The sequence below is a fragment of the Hyposmocoma kahamanoa genome, unplaced genomic scaffold, assembly GCF_003589595.1.
Source record: "Hyposmocoma kahamanoa isolate Upper Pololo Valley unplaced genomic scaffold, ASM358959v1 63, whole genome shotgun sequence".
Lineage (NCBI taxonomy): Eukaryota > Metazoa > Arthropoda > Insecta > Lepidoptera > Cosmopterigidae > Hyposmocoma > Hyposmocoma kahamanoa.
The window spans coordinates 21,129,066-21,145,672 of record NW_020653851.1 but is presented as its reverse complement, the minus strand read 5'-3'; the positions used below and the strand labels follow the sequence as shown (position 1 = coordinate 21,145,672).

At 36.2% G+C, this 16,607-nt stretch overlaps 1 protein-coding gene and 1 non-coding gene across 2 annotated transcripts in view; both read left to right on the top strand.

The window, feature by feature from the left end:
* Nucleotides 1-16,607, top strand: part of LOC113230449 (apelin receptor) — a 159,549-nt gene that overhangs the window by 41,544 nt on the left and 101,398 nt on the right. The gene's annotated exons all lie outside the window — the stretch shown is intronic.
* On the top strand, nucleotides 9,696-9,767 carry Trnah-gug. The gene has a single exon. It is a non-coding gene; the product is annotated as a tRNA-His (tRNA).

The window sequence follows — 16,607 nt, the reverse complement described above, 5'->3', positions numbered from 1 at the left end:
TATATTTTTTTTATTTGAAACATCAGAGATAGAGACTACGTACACACGTTTTAAACCTCGTGAAAGGCAAATTTTGTATATCAACCGGAATCTTGTTATAGAAGCGTATACATTGCCCCTTAAATGATTTTTTGACTTTGTGAAGACGACTATCAAGAAAAGCTAATTTATTTTTATTCCTCGTATTAATGTTATGTCTGTCACTATTTTTCATTTAGAAATTACTATTCCTTTTAACATAAATTACATTTTCATAAATGTACTGTGAGGCTAGTGTAAGAATGTTAATTTCCTTAAACTTATCTCTCAAAGATACTTTGGGGCCCAGATTGTAAATTGCCCTAACTGCACGTTTCTGCAGGACAAAGATTCTATTGATATCGGCGGCATTACCCCAAAGCAAAATGCCGTATGTCATTAGACTGTGAAAGTGGCTGAAGCAAACCAATCTAGCGGTTTCAACGTCTGAAAGTTTCCTTATTTTTTTAATCGCGTGCAATGCAGAGCCCTTTTGATAACTTATTTATATGGGGACCCCATTGCAATTAAGCATCTAACGTTATACCTAGAAACACAACTGTATCCACAAGATTCAGTTTTTCGTTTGTATAATTCAATCTGTTTGTATAATAAAAATAAATAAAATATAGCTCGTATTATTCATCTGATTGACTAGTTATTCCACGTGTGCACGCCCATGTAATATTATTTAAACATGTTACCACCTGATTTAGCCTCTTGAAATGCATATGAGTAAATCTATGTATGTACCTGTAATATCTTTGTATGCTTAATGTTTGACCTGAAACAGTGAAACTACCTATACTAATTTTGTTACATGTCAACTTCTATACAACTATTTTTTCACAAATAAATAAATTATGGATATGATGAATCACCATGTGGTTCTACTAAATTCTTGTTCTTGTAAAATATTTAATACCATTTTAATAATATTTGGCTTCAAATCTTTTACTTTCCTGCGACTGCTATTTTGTATTTCCAACCACTTTACCGGAAGGCATTAAATAGTTTTCTGCCAAACAATTTATTTTTCATCGTTTTAACCGACTTAAAAAAAGGAGGAGGTTATACGTTCCGCTGTATGTATGTTTTCAGATTTCTCCGTCAATTTTTGACCGATTTTGAAAATTCTGTTTTCGTTTGAAAAAAGAATCCAAGTCAGAATCTGATAAGGAGATTCATGGAAATCGAGGAAAATCCTCAAATTTTATAGGTATGTCAATGTTCATAACGATTTCGCCGTCAATTGTGGACCGATTTGGAAAATTATTTTTTTGTTTGAAAAGGTATATATACTATATTTTTTGCAAATAAAATTCAACTTTCCACTTGACACAATACATGTAATCAACAAATTACCGTAACCATGACAACCAGAAAAAAGTATGAAATGTACAAAGGAGTCCGTAACAGTCCTATTGTCACCTGCAAGAACTCAGAATCTGATTAGGGGACCCCATGCAAATTGAAAAAAGCCGATAATCAAACTTTTGAGGTGGTTTTTGTTTTCAAGAAAAAGTTATTTCTGTGTATTTGTTTCCAACTGTATTTTCTTAGCACGGTTTACACAACCTTCGATTGCGTCTAGAATGTACTATACACGTTCGCAAATTATTTTTCTTATAACAGTAAGGTAAACGAGAAAGAATAAACACGAAGTTATGCACGCTACGACTGATCCGAGCACAAAAGATATACAAATTGATATACATGAATAAACGGTGACGTAGAAGAAAGAGGTTACAAGTCAGTGATATTTTCAGAAATGAAATTTTTCCATCTGATTCACTACGGGTATCTTACTAAGTAAAACGTGGAATCTTTTCGGGAAATGATTTATTATCGTGTGGCATATTTCGATAAGAATCTGAAATATTGTTTTCTTTTCTGGTTGACATCACTGGAGTATCATAGTCGTAAGTTGAACGACGATATTTTTAATAAACGAAAAGCTTTTTGTAGCTATTCACGTTAGAGCTATGCATTGCGTTGGCGGCGTTGTGATGCTTGAGGTGTGACGCTGCTTTGTACTGCATATAAATTGAGGAACATCGGAACAAAAACCGCCAAGTCACATTTTCACTTTTTCTTTTTTTTTGTCAAACAGTATGTTTTGTTCGATTCTATGAGCAATATCCAACCACTAAATCCGTTTTAAAAATATGTTTGAAATGCACGGATCTGAACTCAAGACTAGATGAAATTGGAATAAAAAATTATGAGATTTATAGGTTTTGGTTCCGAAGCTCCTTAATTAGAAATACATACCACACGACGCGTTGAAACCGCGCGCGGACACAAGGCCCAGGAGACGAAGCGGGGAGGGTTGCTGCAGTACGTAAGTAAGCTGCGCGTAGCGTTTCGACACCGGATTGCTCGTAGGACACTTGGTGCGTTGAAATCATAGCGTTGCGATGACACCGGGTTTTAATCGGGTTAAAACCCATTAACGCCCAAAATCGAGGGCAAAAACTATTTACAACTAAATATGTGTTGTAAATCGAGTTTTGTTCAATTTGAATAATATTGTTACAAAAGTTTACTGCTTTCTGAACAAGACCTTTCAATTGAATCGATTCGCTTGAAAATCGCAACAAACTAAATCGATACAAAAAAATCGTTAGATCGTATAAACTTTAATCGATTTCCAAAATAAAATGGAACCGTAATGTGCATCCTTAATAGTGGGAAACCACAGGATTAGCTACAGGTGCGTATTGTGTGGAGTTGCCTCTTTTTCGTCTAATCTAACAAACACCTCGTTACAAAAAATTATGTTTATACATAAACATACTACGCAGTGAAATGAAAATAAAACAAGCAGTAAAAGATAAGTTTGTTTGCCCAAGAAGGCATTAGGTAATGTTAATACCGTAATAGACATACATGCCATTTCATCTCTCGCCAATATGGGCTTTGTAGGATGGTGATAAGAGTTCTATTCGTACGATTATCGTTTAAGCGACGATTTGTTCAGTTACTTTATGAAGAGTGTCAATTTTGGGTAAATTGAACATGCACTCAGAAATGTAATGTAAAAAGTATGTTTTTATCCACTAAATGTGTTCAAACCATTTCTACTGAGAGTCGAATTTCTGCATCAGCCCAAAAACGCTCCAATGGCTCGTGTTCTCGAGGTAGAAGAAATTGGGTTTACTTCGTCTCTTTCACTGACCCAGTCCTTATCTACCAACTCGAGAGATAGGGAGTTCCGTGGAAACTACGGGCTCCCTGGTCAGACCAGGGTATCTACGGCGGACGTCTGGGCCAAGCCCTCCGCTAGTGATACGCCTTCACAGGCGTCTCTGGGGGATCCGGACTTGGATACGGACACGCCGTTGTTTGTGCCTAGCTATAAGGATGGACACGTTCGTCTGCTTCTGTAGAATGTGGCCGGGACGTTCAATCCGCGTGCAACTAGCGCATCTTAGTAGTTGTCTAGACAAGGGCCTAAGGCGAGAAAGACGCGTGGGGCATGTGATTTGCCCTTTAAGTCGGAAGCTATATCCGGACATTGTCATAGGGCACTGATAGAACTAGGAGAACTAGAAGGAGGAGGAGCTAGATATCCTCCAGTCCTTCCAGTTGTGTAGGTTTTTGGGAACTGGAGAGACGCTTCGGCGTCGGGAAGTGGGCGTGCCTATAGCTCCAGTACTTACCTATCTGTAAAATAGGTAGGGAGCTGTATGTGCACAAGGGGTAGCACCTTGACTGGATGAAGTTGATAACGACTTTACGTATTAACTGCACGCAGTCGAAACCGACTTCTTGGAGCCGAGATAGACTGCATGCAGTTAATGCGTGAAGTCGTAATTAACATCACGCAGTCGAAATCTCACGCATTAACTGCAAAGATGCAGTCAATTTGTTAGCAGCCTTAGATGTTAGTAATGCAGTCTTGCGAGGTTGTTAATATTTCACATATAAGCCTATATAAATGACTGCTGTTCTCCAGGGAGACTAAATCGGGCCTATTTTGTCACCTTGATTGGCCCATACGGTTTTTCTAAATTATGTAAACTTCCTCCGACATTCAGGCCGTCTATATTATGTTTTATACATATATATATATATATATATATATATATATAAAACACCATTTTGCCACGTGCAAACGTGTTTTACGAGATGGTAATAAGAGCTTGTTCGTACGCTTATATGTTTTGTTATTACATGCGATGATTCTTCAAATTAATTTTGTGAAGAGCGTAAATTTTCTTTCACTTGAACAAAGACTAAGAGATGCGATGAAGAATGACCGCACTTATCTGGTAAATGTATACACGTCATTTATACTAAGCTTTGAATTTCAATATCAACTCAGGTTTGAGACGGTTTAGTGTTCTTCAGGGAGAAGAAATTGGGCCTAATCCGGTACCCTCACTGACTCAATACAGCTAACATCCAGAATACAGTTTGTATTCCTTAATAATCAATTAATTTTTGTTTTTATCAAGTAACGCGACTATACTTGCAGTGCTATTCTAAGTTTTAAATCGCAATGATAGATCATTGCGATTTAAAATTTAGAAGCGGCACTGTCTGCCACTGCGTTCATGGAGTTTTGACCGAAATGTTACAGCTAAATAAAATCCAACTCCGGTTTCACATCGCTTTTATTGAAGTTAAATTAAATATTATTCTCTAAGCTCACTATCGGTTCAAGACTGAGCTGCTCGCCCCTATCACGGATCTTTTATAACTTTTTTTTGAGGTTACACCTCACACACTACCGCCATGTATTCACGCCTAACTTCACACGGTAGTGTAATGCATGGCGATCTGTATTGGTACTAAAGTATTCAATACAACAAGTGAACAAGTCATGCTCGAAGTAAGATGCGAATACGACAGAGGGATCCATAGTGGTACTAAAATAGTCAATGGAAGAACTAAATTTAATATGATAAATTTTGTACACGACATGAGGGAACTGTCGGTGCACGAAGTCAAAAATAAAAGCAAGAATTATTACACATGACCTATAAGGAGTCCGAAACAATGACAACTAAAAAGTGATAGAAACGTGAAATGAAAATTCGAAAACGAACACATACACACACGCACGAACACACACATAAGTACACACATACACCTACGTATTATAATAGTTATTCTCATGTCAGTTGTTGCACTTATAACTTTTCATATTACTTTTACTTTATTAATTGTAGTGCATTTTTATTTCTTATTCATATATATTTTATTTTATCTTACGACTTTGTATAGAAGAGATGCTGTAATACTCGTCCACTGTCATAAACGTCTTGCGTGATAACCACACATAGGCGTGGCCTAGTGTGGTGATCAGAGTTACAGCATACAGAAAGTTGTTGTATATCGATGATTCCAAGGTCGGTTAGTAGACACCACATTGTGTCACTCGTCGCCGATAAGTGCAAATTCGTGTAAATAGGTAGTAACCTATTTACACATAACTAAGTATAGATTTTTTTATATTATATTAGATATATGTTAGATTTTAAGATGTCATGGGTCACTGCCGTTGCGCCCATCACTCTGTGACGTAAAGTTGACAAACCCATGCGCTTGCAGTTTCACATTCTTATCTTTCAAAACCGGAACGCGGCTAATGAAATAGGTAAAATGGCAGAAACGAAACTAGCGCGTTCTTCGTATTCGTTCCGAATTCGAGACTATAGAAATCTAGAAAACGCGGACTCACTTTGGATGTCGCTTGTGCACTAAGTCCAACTCGAATTCGAAGAAATACGAATATCTCTTGTACACCTAAAGATAAAATGATCCCTGTGAGATTTCGGACTATCATTTCTCGGATTCGGAAATGACACAAATCGGACGTAGTGCGCAAATGCTCTTAATTTAACATGTGATTAATAATCGAATGTCATTGAAAAATTGTTAACGGGGAAGCAGAAAGAAGGACCTGTTTGTAATTACACTCACAACGGACTCTTCGACTAATGTCTCAGGGTGACTGGCGTAATGGAATGCCTGAAAGGCGTGTCGATTATCACCTATCGCACGACTTGTTCGTCCCGTCACATGTTATCATAAAAAGCTTTACGCTATACGCGATCTTTCACAAGTAGTTCTACTGCTACTATGATAATAAAGACATAATTACAATAAAATAATACGATCGACTGATCTGCGCATGGGTGTGCTTTTCAACAAATTAACTGTGACGCAATTCGTATAAAATCGCAATTTTCTCAGTTTTTCATCTTGTCAATCGTTTGTCGAAAGCGTTTGTCATTCGTTTTCCAACTGAAGATCGTGAAAGAATTGGGAAAGTCTAATTGGTAAATTATTGCTTACGCAGCTGTGAAATTATCTGTCCCCAGGAACTGCGTTAAGGGGTCACACCACTTGTAGGCACGGAATTAGCTTAAGCCAGTCAAGTCGGTTTTCGATTTGATATCCAAGTAATATGAGCGAAAAAGATGTGCGTTTTCGTCGGCGTTTCGAGCGAAAGCGAAACATGCAACGTCTAATTTTCCCTTATTTTTTTAATTAATTTATTTTTTATGATATCAAGTGACGTGACGAACAGGTGGTATGCCTATGGATGACAGTTTCAGGGCCAAAGAAATTCAAAGAAACGTCGCTTTGTAGAAGAAAAACCTACTAGTTGCACAATCTGAGGGACTGGTTCAATCTTAGAACACGTTCCCTCATAATAGCGGCAGCTTCAAAAATAAGGATAGCCATGATGGTTGCCAGCCTTCGTAAAGAAGGTTTTTATGAATCCTATCCATAGAAGCTGTAGTGCCACTCATAGCTATAAATCGCAAAGATTTTGAGGGGCATTGCCGTTATGCCCGTCACCCTGAAACATAAGTTGACAAGTCCCATGTGCTTGTAATTTCACCAGTAAGTCCCTTACCTTCAAAACCGGAACGCAATAATGCTTAAATTGCTACTTGGCGGCAGAAATAGGTAAGGTGGCTGTACTTTCCTGGACGAACTCTTCCACGAGAAGCTCTACTAAATTATGTGCTACTTATATACTATATTATATACTTATTTAGACAGATAACTTTATTGCTCACACAGAAGAAATGAAACAGTATAAAAACAACGTTAAATTAATGTGAGCAAAGGCGGTCTTATTGGCGAAGAGGGATCTATTCCAGACATCCTTTGAGGCAGAGGAGAACTAATCAAAGCGGGAGACACTTTGATTAACATCAAAGCGGCTCTATAATTTCTTTGTTCTAAATATTTCAATCGCAAGTGGTCCGAACGATTGAAATTGACGTATTGGATCTCATTCTGTCTTTTGCGTGTGCAATGTGTAGAATAAGGACAGTTAGATATTTGACTAAATTGATTGCTTTTGTAGCTTATGTGCAATTTTTACAAGTTTTTATTATACAGTACGGCGTGATTGACAAGCGCGGTGGGTCGACCAAACGGAGACTGACGCGATTGATGCTCTGTTTGGGGTTTAATGCCCTATAGGTTCGGACACTTTTTAGCGCGGAGCTGACGTCCATTTATTGGTAGATAAATGCTTTTTTGGCTCACATTGCATTTATTCTTATATTTATTATTATAGCTTTCTGACCAACTCAAACCAGTCCATTAAATGTGATGACTCCCTTTATCAACGCTTTTTATTGACTTCTACACTTCAAAAGAAGTCGTAGCTTTAAATGACAAAAACATTGAACATTTACAATAGCGAATTACAGAGCGACAATACCGAGTACCAATAAGCTACAATGTGCGTAAGCCTTCCTTTTGAAGTGTCAAACGGCGCCTTATATGGGTCTCAACAGATTGCGATTACCTTTGATGTGTGTCGAACACTTGGATTATCTACTTGATGATATTTTCCTATTTCAAAGGATTTCCTGAAACGTGAACATGTTTCCTAAAGTTCTTTATGAATTACGTAACTCCTTTAGTAAATTGGAAATGAAACTATTTTTTCGCGTATATTTGTTTTTTCAAACAAACTAACGTTTCGGGTCCCATCTTATCAGCCGCGACCATCAGACGTATAAAGGGCCCGAAAGGTTTCAAGTTCCTTCGGGCCCGGTGCCTACAAACGGGACAACAACGGGATTTTTATGTGACGATTAATAATAGACCTTAATTGCATGATTTATAGTTAAAATTTCAATAGAGATGGTCGTAGGTGAAAAAAATGCTTAGGGATCCGAGCCGGCAGCCTCTGGAAAACTTCGGTAGCCTTCTGAATACTTCGGCAGGCTTCAGGAAGCCGTGTGCGACAACGGGTGAGCGGGGTGAGGGGAGACAAGCACAGCATGCTTCGGCATACCTAAAGATACCGCGGCATAATTGCCGCCAGTGTGCGCTTACGTATAGGGATGCCGCAGGCTCCCTTTCCGTACCGTTCCGCCAATGGGCGACGGGCCCTAGTAAATTTTCACAAAATTTAACAAAAAATAATTTTGCTTATTATTTGTCAACGTCAAAGTCAAAGTCAAAACATTTATTACATTCACATTGCTACAAAATTACCACTTTTCGTGAGAGAGTTTAAAGATTCTACGAACGAAATTAGTCGTTAACATTTTATGCTTAAATATGACAGTTATGAAATTACACACGTACATAATTTCTTTCGTGTAGTTCGTATAATTTTTCAAGCGCAAGAAGGTTTTCTATTTGACTGTATTTTTTGTATGTATCGTACGCGACATTTGTAAACCGATTTTGTTGATTCTTTTTTTGTTTGAAAGAGCGCCTCAGTATTGGTCCCATTTATTATTGAAGAAAATATTGCACTTCGTATATAAATCTAGAAACTTCGGACCCATTTCGGAGGTGTCGCCTGTGCACTAAGTCCTATTCGAATCGGAAAAATACGAATATCGCTTGTACACCTAGAGATAGAATGATACTTCGGACACCTGTTACATTTTAGACCGTTATTTCTCGGATTCGGAACTGACGTAGTGCGCAAACCCTCTACATGGTAAAAACAGATTACTTAGAAAAAGACAAAATTATTTTTATGAAGACAAATTTATTAAATCCAACAAACGATCCTCTCCTTATAGACGCTAGAGAATAATTACTTGATAATAGTAAAAAACGTCTCAAAAGTGTATTTTAGTTATAAGACAGAAATATTTAATCCAAGAGCAAATTAATTTATTTCAAGTCACAAAGCTACTATATATTCAACAAAATATTTATTAATATTTTGAGAAATTGCTCTTTCTTATTAGTAGAATTCCTTTTTTTCTGTGTAAGGGTGGCAAACTAGGGTATGAATCCGGTTTCGCGCACTTTCCGGTAATTTAAGTTTCCGGTCAATAAAATTTGGCAAATAGACGTAATTCCACGAACTTTGAGGTCGGTTTTTTAATAATAAAAATGTTATATTACTTACTTTCATGTGATATAAGCACTTTTGACATCTCACATGAGGCTTTATTATAACCTAATCATAAGTAAATAACGATTATAGCTGCAATACCTGGCAATCAGAACGGCAATTATACGTTGCAATCTTGTACCACCACCGGCGACGCCATTATCGCCGCGGGTAGAGAAAGTGCTCAAGTTCACCGCTAACTCAGCAAAAATCGAAAGTCAACCATTTATAAACAGTCTCTTTACTACTTCTAACCTTGTTAACTTAGTCAACTTAGAACACAGCGAGAAACAGAACGTGTTTTTAACAACCAAAGGTAACAGCTCCGGTAGCCGTGATCGTCTAGTGGTTAGGACCCTACGTTGTGGCCGTAGTAACCCAGGTTCGAATCCTGGTCACGGCAGTGTCTCACTGTCGCGGCGGAGCTGTTTTTTTTTTCATTTCAGATAACAATTAAAATTATTTACACACGATTTAGACTACAAGTACGTACATAAAATAACATTATAGAATAATAACATAGTCTTCCGTTTCAAAGCGTAAAAACGGCCATTCTACATATTTTGCAATTTTTTGAATACACTTACAGGTACATTTTGCGGAACACTAGTAAATCACAAAAATAGTGCAGTGCTTTTTTTTCAAAACTCTGGTCGGTTACTTTACTTTTTATTTTAGTTTTAATTTGAAAATAAAGAAATAGTCAACTGTTTTTATTCGATTTTGTTTTTCATTTATTTATTTTAAATTCTTACGAGATATTTTTCCGAATCATTCGAGTTGATTTTGCGTTCTTGTTTATTTCGTAAACTTTACTTTGAAGATGTTTAGTTACTTATTGAAAAAAGTGATACATTTTTTTAATTTTTAGCTTATTTGTCTAAATCGATATAAGTTGTTACAGATTTGCGAGGTGGATTTTTACTTTTTATTCTGAAAATTGTTACCCTAAGCCCACAAATGAGAAATCCAAACAGAAGGACAAACATCTCCGGATAAATTCAGACAGTTGGTAGCCCTACATCTGCATGAATTGCTCATTTCATTAATTACCCAGTAATTATTTACTTAATTACTTGCATAAGATTAAACGTTCCTTGAACGATACACTTTAGTTTCTTTGTAGAAGTAACTACACAAAATACAATATAAAATTGATGCGTTTCACGTTCAATTTAATGTTAAAAGTTTAACATCGTTATTATATAAAGCGATAAAATATTCGGTACAATGTAGCAACATCGCAACCGTATGAACTAACTTTGAAGTTGAGTACGTTACCATGCAAATTATTTGGAAGACATTTTAATGCATTAAGTTCGATCGTAAAGAGTTTTTATGTATACTTATTAAGAGGGAGCAGAGGAAAAATTCCTAATCTTCGATTTGATTTTAGAGGGGCATATCCACTTTAAAGTTAAAAATAAAATATTGTATGAGTAACTACACGATATATTCAAGCATAGACATTAATCAGAAACATAAAACAATAAAGTTTCTACGATAGATAAAAATCACGAAATGACCTCTAATTTTCACATTTTTTCGATTTATCCTCGAAATGCTACAGGTTATTAGGACAAAAATTAGATAATTAATTATATTTATGCATGATCGACAACTGTCACTACGGATTTTTTTTAATCCCTTTAGTTTTAGAGTTATTCCGCTAAAACGAATTTGGTACTTTTAATGCGCAAAATTCAACATCTCCTGTCGCATGTCACGCGAACTTCAGGCATATATTTGTTTCACAAATTTGGGCGGAGCCAACGTCAAAACTTTTTTGGCATGAGAGCTCTTAAGAGTATACATATACAACTTCAAATGGCTTTGGCTGATTCCGCAACAGTGAAAGTGTTGAATCAATTGCTTTGGGAATAAATACAGTAAAATTGTGGATATACACTGATTACTACACGGTGTGAAAACACGATTTCTAAAAATTTTTATGGTAGAAAACAAAACACAAACTTACCTCGAAATTTGACAAGAAAACCCATTGACTTACAATTATATGGACGTCGGGTCCGCGCTAAAAAGTGTCCGCACTTGTAAGGCGCTAAAATCGTATACAGAGCGCGACACTCCGCTTTAGTCTTCATTTGTTTTACGGACAGCGCGATACTGCGATGACATTACAATTTAAATTTCGAATAGGTTGACTTGGGACATTTTTTTCGTGGTTTTTGTATTAGACCCGTCGTCCATTTATTTGTAAGTCAATGAGAAAACCGCTTAATTCAATAGGTACTTTACATATTACCAATGATTTTTTTTTATGTCAACTGAACTAAATAGAACACAATATACGATATAAATTTTTCAAAAGACTTTAATTTCTTTTGCAAAAAAATTAATACTGAAATAAAGCCAGTGTCCCTGTCGTTCGACCCAAGCAACATGAATCGTACGGGAAAAAATTTAATTCGAGCTAAGGTAGTATCGATTCTTAATTGCTGAACATTGACTTACAAATAAATGGACGACGGGTCAAATACAAAAACCACGAAAAAAAAGTCCCAAGTCAACCTATTTAAACGTAGTGACATGTAAAGGAATATGAAAAAGGCAGTAATGAGAGCATTACTGCGTTCCTGTTTTGAAGGGTAAGGGTGCTGGTGAAATTACAGGCAGTGCTCATCGGGTCTTTGCTATTTACAGCTCTGAGTGGCACTGCAACTGTTATGGATAGGCGTGTCGCTTACCACCAGGCGCACAACTTGTTCGTCCCGTCACTTTGTTTCATAAAAAAAACAGGTAGTTGGTGTTGTTGTCTATAGTAAATAAAAGTTATTAACGGCAAAATTGGCGGATTGTCTTGCCTGAAAACAGCTTTCTTCACAAATCATTACGAGAACTTTGAGTCCGCGCTAAAAAGTGTCCGAACTTATAGGGCGTTAAAATCGTATACAGAGCGTCATTCACGCTTTAGTCTTCGTTTGTTCGACTGACAGCGAAGCAAGCAAAATTAGACAGTACTGCGATGACATTACAATTTAAATTCAACGTTTTAGCTTTTAAACTACGTTTAAATAGGTGGACTTGGGACATTTTTTCGTGGTTTTTGTGTTAGACCCGTCGTCCATTTATTTGTAAGTCAATGTTTATTTTTATTATTTTTGACGTAAAATTGACAACGATGACTAATATTGTTTATTAAAACTGTTTTGTTATAGTGTAACTGTTTTTCTTTCATCTACCATTTTCCTCCATACAAACCACTTCCTTCGCTTGTTGTTCAATCTGAGAATCCTTCGCTTACTTTGGTTTCAATACAAGTACTCGCGTCAACAGCACCTTTACAGCCTTACATAACAAATAACTACTTGTTAAAAATGCAGTAGTTATATATTGATATTTTATATCAGCATTACGGATTGATATCTTGATTACGGAATATGATTATGAAATAGAAATGCTGAACAATTCTAAATTTGAAGCGCTTCTGTTCAAACTGCCACAAATACAACAATACACACATCTACTATTTGCTATCATTTTTTAAACGGATATTGCGAAGTATATACGGGTGAAAGTCAATGTTACCCTGAGGATCGAGCAGTTGTAATAATTCATTTACATTTACAGAATAATAATTCATTTGTAGTAAGAGTAGCAACCCAACATCTGTCTACCTTCATGAAGGATGTGTTTTGGCCGAAGGGTGCGTGTAGCGACGTTTCCGAGACTGGCTACCGAACACCCACGTTATGTCACACGTCGCAGACAAGACGTGTATTTTTTTTATAAAAATAATTAGTCATTACTGTTTTGTATAATACAAGGAAAGCGTAGTCGTGGCAGAAAGAAAACCTCGTGGTTGAAGAATCTGAGAGACTGGTTCCACCTTAGCACACGTTCCCTCTTTCGTGCAGCAGCTTCAAAAATGAGAATAGCCATGAAGGTCGCCAACCTTCGAAGAGAAGTGGCACACTAAGAAGAAGAAATGTTTTATTATATTGTTATGTATGTTAGTCTATAAAGTATTTATTTATGAATCTCTGTAACCTGAATATAAATAAATAAATAAAATAAAAAATAAACATCTAACGACCGCTTCAATCTATAAATTAATAGCGCGTGTGACGACCCGCGTTGTGCAATGGAGTGCACCCCGACTTTATGCGAATGTGTGCGTCCGTACACGACGCGCGGTGAGCGTGCACACATACAACCCGCGCTGCTGCGTTTGTACAGAGTTACCGTACTTGATTTATTGTATTATGACATTATATGTATTACCTGCATAAAAATATAATTATGACATAATTTTTATACAGGTGTACTGTGGACCAATTTCACATAGCGAGTGTACAACGCATATAACGTGCAGTGATATCTTTAGGATTCTGTTAAGTCTTCCTAGCTTTTGCAGCGCCTCTGGCAAGTTTACGTGTGTAGATGGTTTTTACGCAAAAAGAAAATGCGTCACATGTGTTGCGAGCACCAGTGGTATCTTGAGGATGATAGCAGGAAAAATGGACTCGGCTGTCGTCCGTAAGATCACCGTGCTACACGTGGACATATAATAATGTAATTTATTCAATTGTTTCCCTTGTTTCTACTAACTTAGTTCACAGGATTGTTACTAACAAATATGAACCAATTGATCTGCTAATAAATGAATTTGAATTGGAATTATTGCGACAATTTTTGACACGTGTACGTTGCTGGTTAATGGATTTATAGGGGATGGGTTTGTGTTCTTTCGTTTAGCTGATTATGTCACTTGTTGGAAACGATTTAACCAAAATAGTCTAATAAAGGGAGCCCCGGCCTGAACTCTGTCATTTTCTTTTATATTAAAACATCAATCATCTTATAACCAGAGTAAGACTGATTTTGTATCTAATACTATTTTTCGTAGGATTACGCAACCTCTTTTCAGTCTCGGCTTACAAAAGATTAAATATTAATTGTCTTCAATGTAATGGAAGCGTACACTCTTTTATATAAAAAAGCTTAACAATGATTAGAATTTTTGACTGTCCTTTGTCAAAAATTCTAATCATTGTTAAGCTTTTTGACAACGAGTCAAAGTCCTTTGCTTGTTGAGCACGATGTTTGCGGAAGCGCGGATGGACTCCTACTCTATTATATTGCTGAAGAAAGAGCCATTGCTGAATTGAATACGTAGAAAAGAAAATGGATGGATCTCTAATGACGCAACTTGTTATTGTAAATTCTCATTGTGAAAGTATTAATGAAGTACTGCCACCTTAACTATTTTTATAGTAATGTGAACATTACTAAGTTCCGGTTTTGGAGAGTAAGGATGCAGGTGACATTACAGGCACATGGGATTTGTAAATTTACGTCTCAGGGTGATGGGCGCAGTGGCCCATAAAATATTTGCGCTTTAAAGTTTTGTGTGGCACTGCAACTGTTGTGGATAGTCCCACTACATGGTATTTTAAAAAAAGTTGTGAAGTTGTGCTCAGAGATTTCAATCAACAAGATTTGAGGGTCACTGAACTCTGTATAGTTTATCGAGTTCTTAGGTTCTCGCGAATGTTACACGTAGGAAATGAAACTATTTTTCCGGATTTAAATCGCGTATATTTGTTTTTCACACAAACCAACGTTCCGGGCGCTTTACAGGTCTCATGCATCCCAGCGTAAAATGGAATGTTTCTTTGCAAAATTAAAAATAAGGTATTTAATGAATAACTTTTGTAACTATAGTGGAAAAAATAGGGTGGTTTGCATTAATATTAGACATAACTGGTTGATGACTGTACGACCCCAGTCAACTCTGACCATGGGACCTGTAAAGGGCCCGAAACGTTCGTTGGTTTGAAAAAACAAATATACGCGATTTAAATCCGGAAAAATGGTTCCATTTCCTACGTGCATAATTTGTCAAGTCCCGTGTGCGTGTAATTTCACCAGCACGCTTACCCTTACGCGGAACGCAGTAATTCTCCCATTACCGTTTGGTGGCAGAAATAGGTAGTTCTACTAAAACATTTTTTTTTTAATTTATTTATTTCAGGCCACATGAATACCTTAAAGACTAACATATATACATTATAATAACACTATTTCTAACTAATCTACACGAATTGCACTTGTCGGCGACGTATATAAAGCTTGATGACTTTATAAAGCTTATAAATACAAAGTTCAACGTCTATATTTTTTACAGACAATTTTTAGTGAAAGAATAAACGAACGAACAAAATCTCTTTAGTTTTAGCACAAATATTTTTCCATTACTACTCACCTATATGAAGTCTTCGTACGACAAAACAAAAATTTCTATTTTCTGTCGATAAAATGTTAAGTAGTTGAAGCTCGTATTGTTAAAACCCTTTCGATTTTGTCGAGAATTGCGAGCCAAATCCTTTTTCCCGCTTGTATGATTTCTGCAGTCGGGTTTTCCAAGAAAATATTCGCCGATCGAGTAAGATATTTACAAAGGGTACTTGAGCGGACATAAAACACTCTATTTTCTATTTTGCTCGGACTGACCGGAGCACTTCTAATTTAGCTGACATATTACGTAAACTGCAAATTGTATTTTACATACAATTCACAGTTTATATATTTAAGAATCAATACAGTAACTAGTGTTAAAATTGGAGTTTAGTTCTTGTCCAATAATTTTATTTAAATCAATACGACATAATTTTTATTTTTATCTTTACACATAACATAAACCCTATATGATGTGTTCAAACACCGCAAATTACGGCCAACATACAGATAAACTGTTTTGTTAGAAAAAATTTCTTATCTGTGAAATTGTTATTATTGCATAATAATAACATCAAATTCGATTTTATTATTATATATTGAATTTCGAACATCTCTGAAAAACAAAACAATTTGATTCGACCTCAATTCTAATATCAGTCGAGATCAAGTTTTATTCGAAATGAAAAGTTAATAGCAAACAATTTTGACAAATTTCACGCCAAGTAACGCGTGATATCGAACGATATGATAGTTGGGGCCGACTCTAGTTTGTCTATGAATTTAAAAAAAATGCTATGGTTGTGTGACATGCGTGAGAAAAGTTTTCATTTACCACCATTTCGCCAGTCGTAGCATGCGGTTCCTGAACACATCACAGAGAGCTTATAATAAACCAATGTATGTAACTGTACATGATTAGGCATTAAAACACTCGTGTGATGTTTTTACCCACACTCCTATTTTAATGCCTTTAAACTACTATTATTGAATATCATGATGGTTTTTATTATAATGATAATTATCTTTTTTTTTTTTTGAA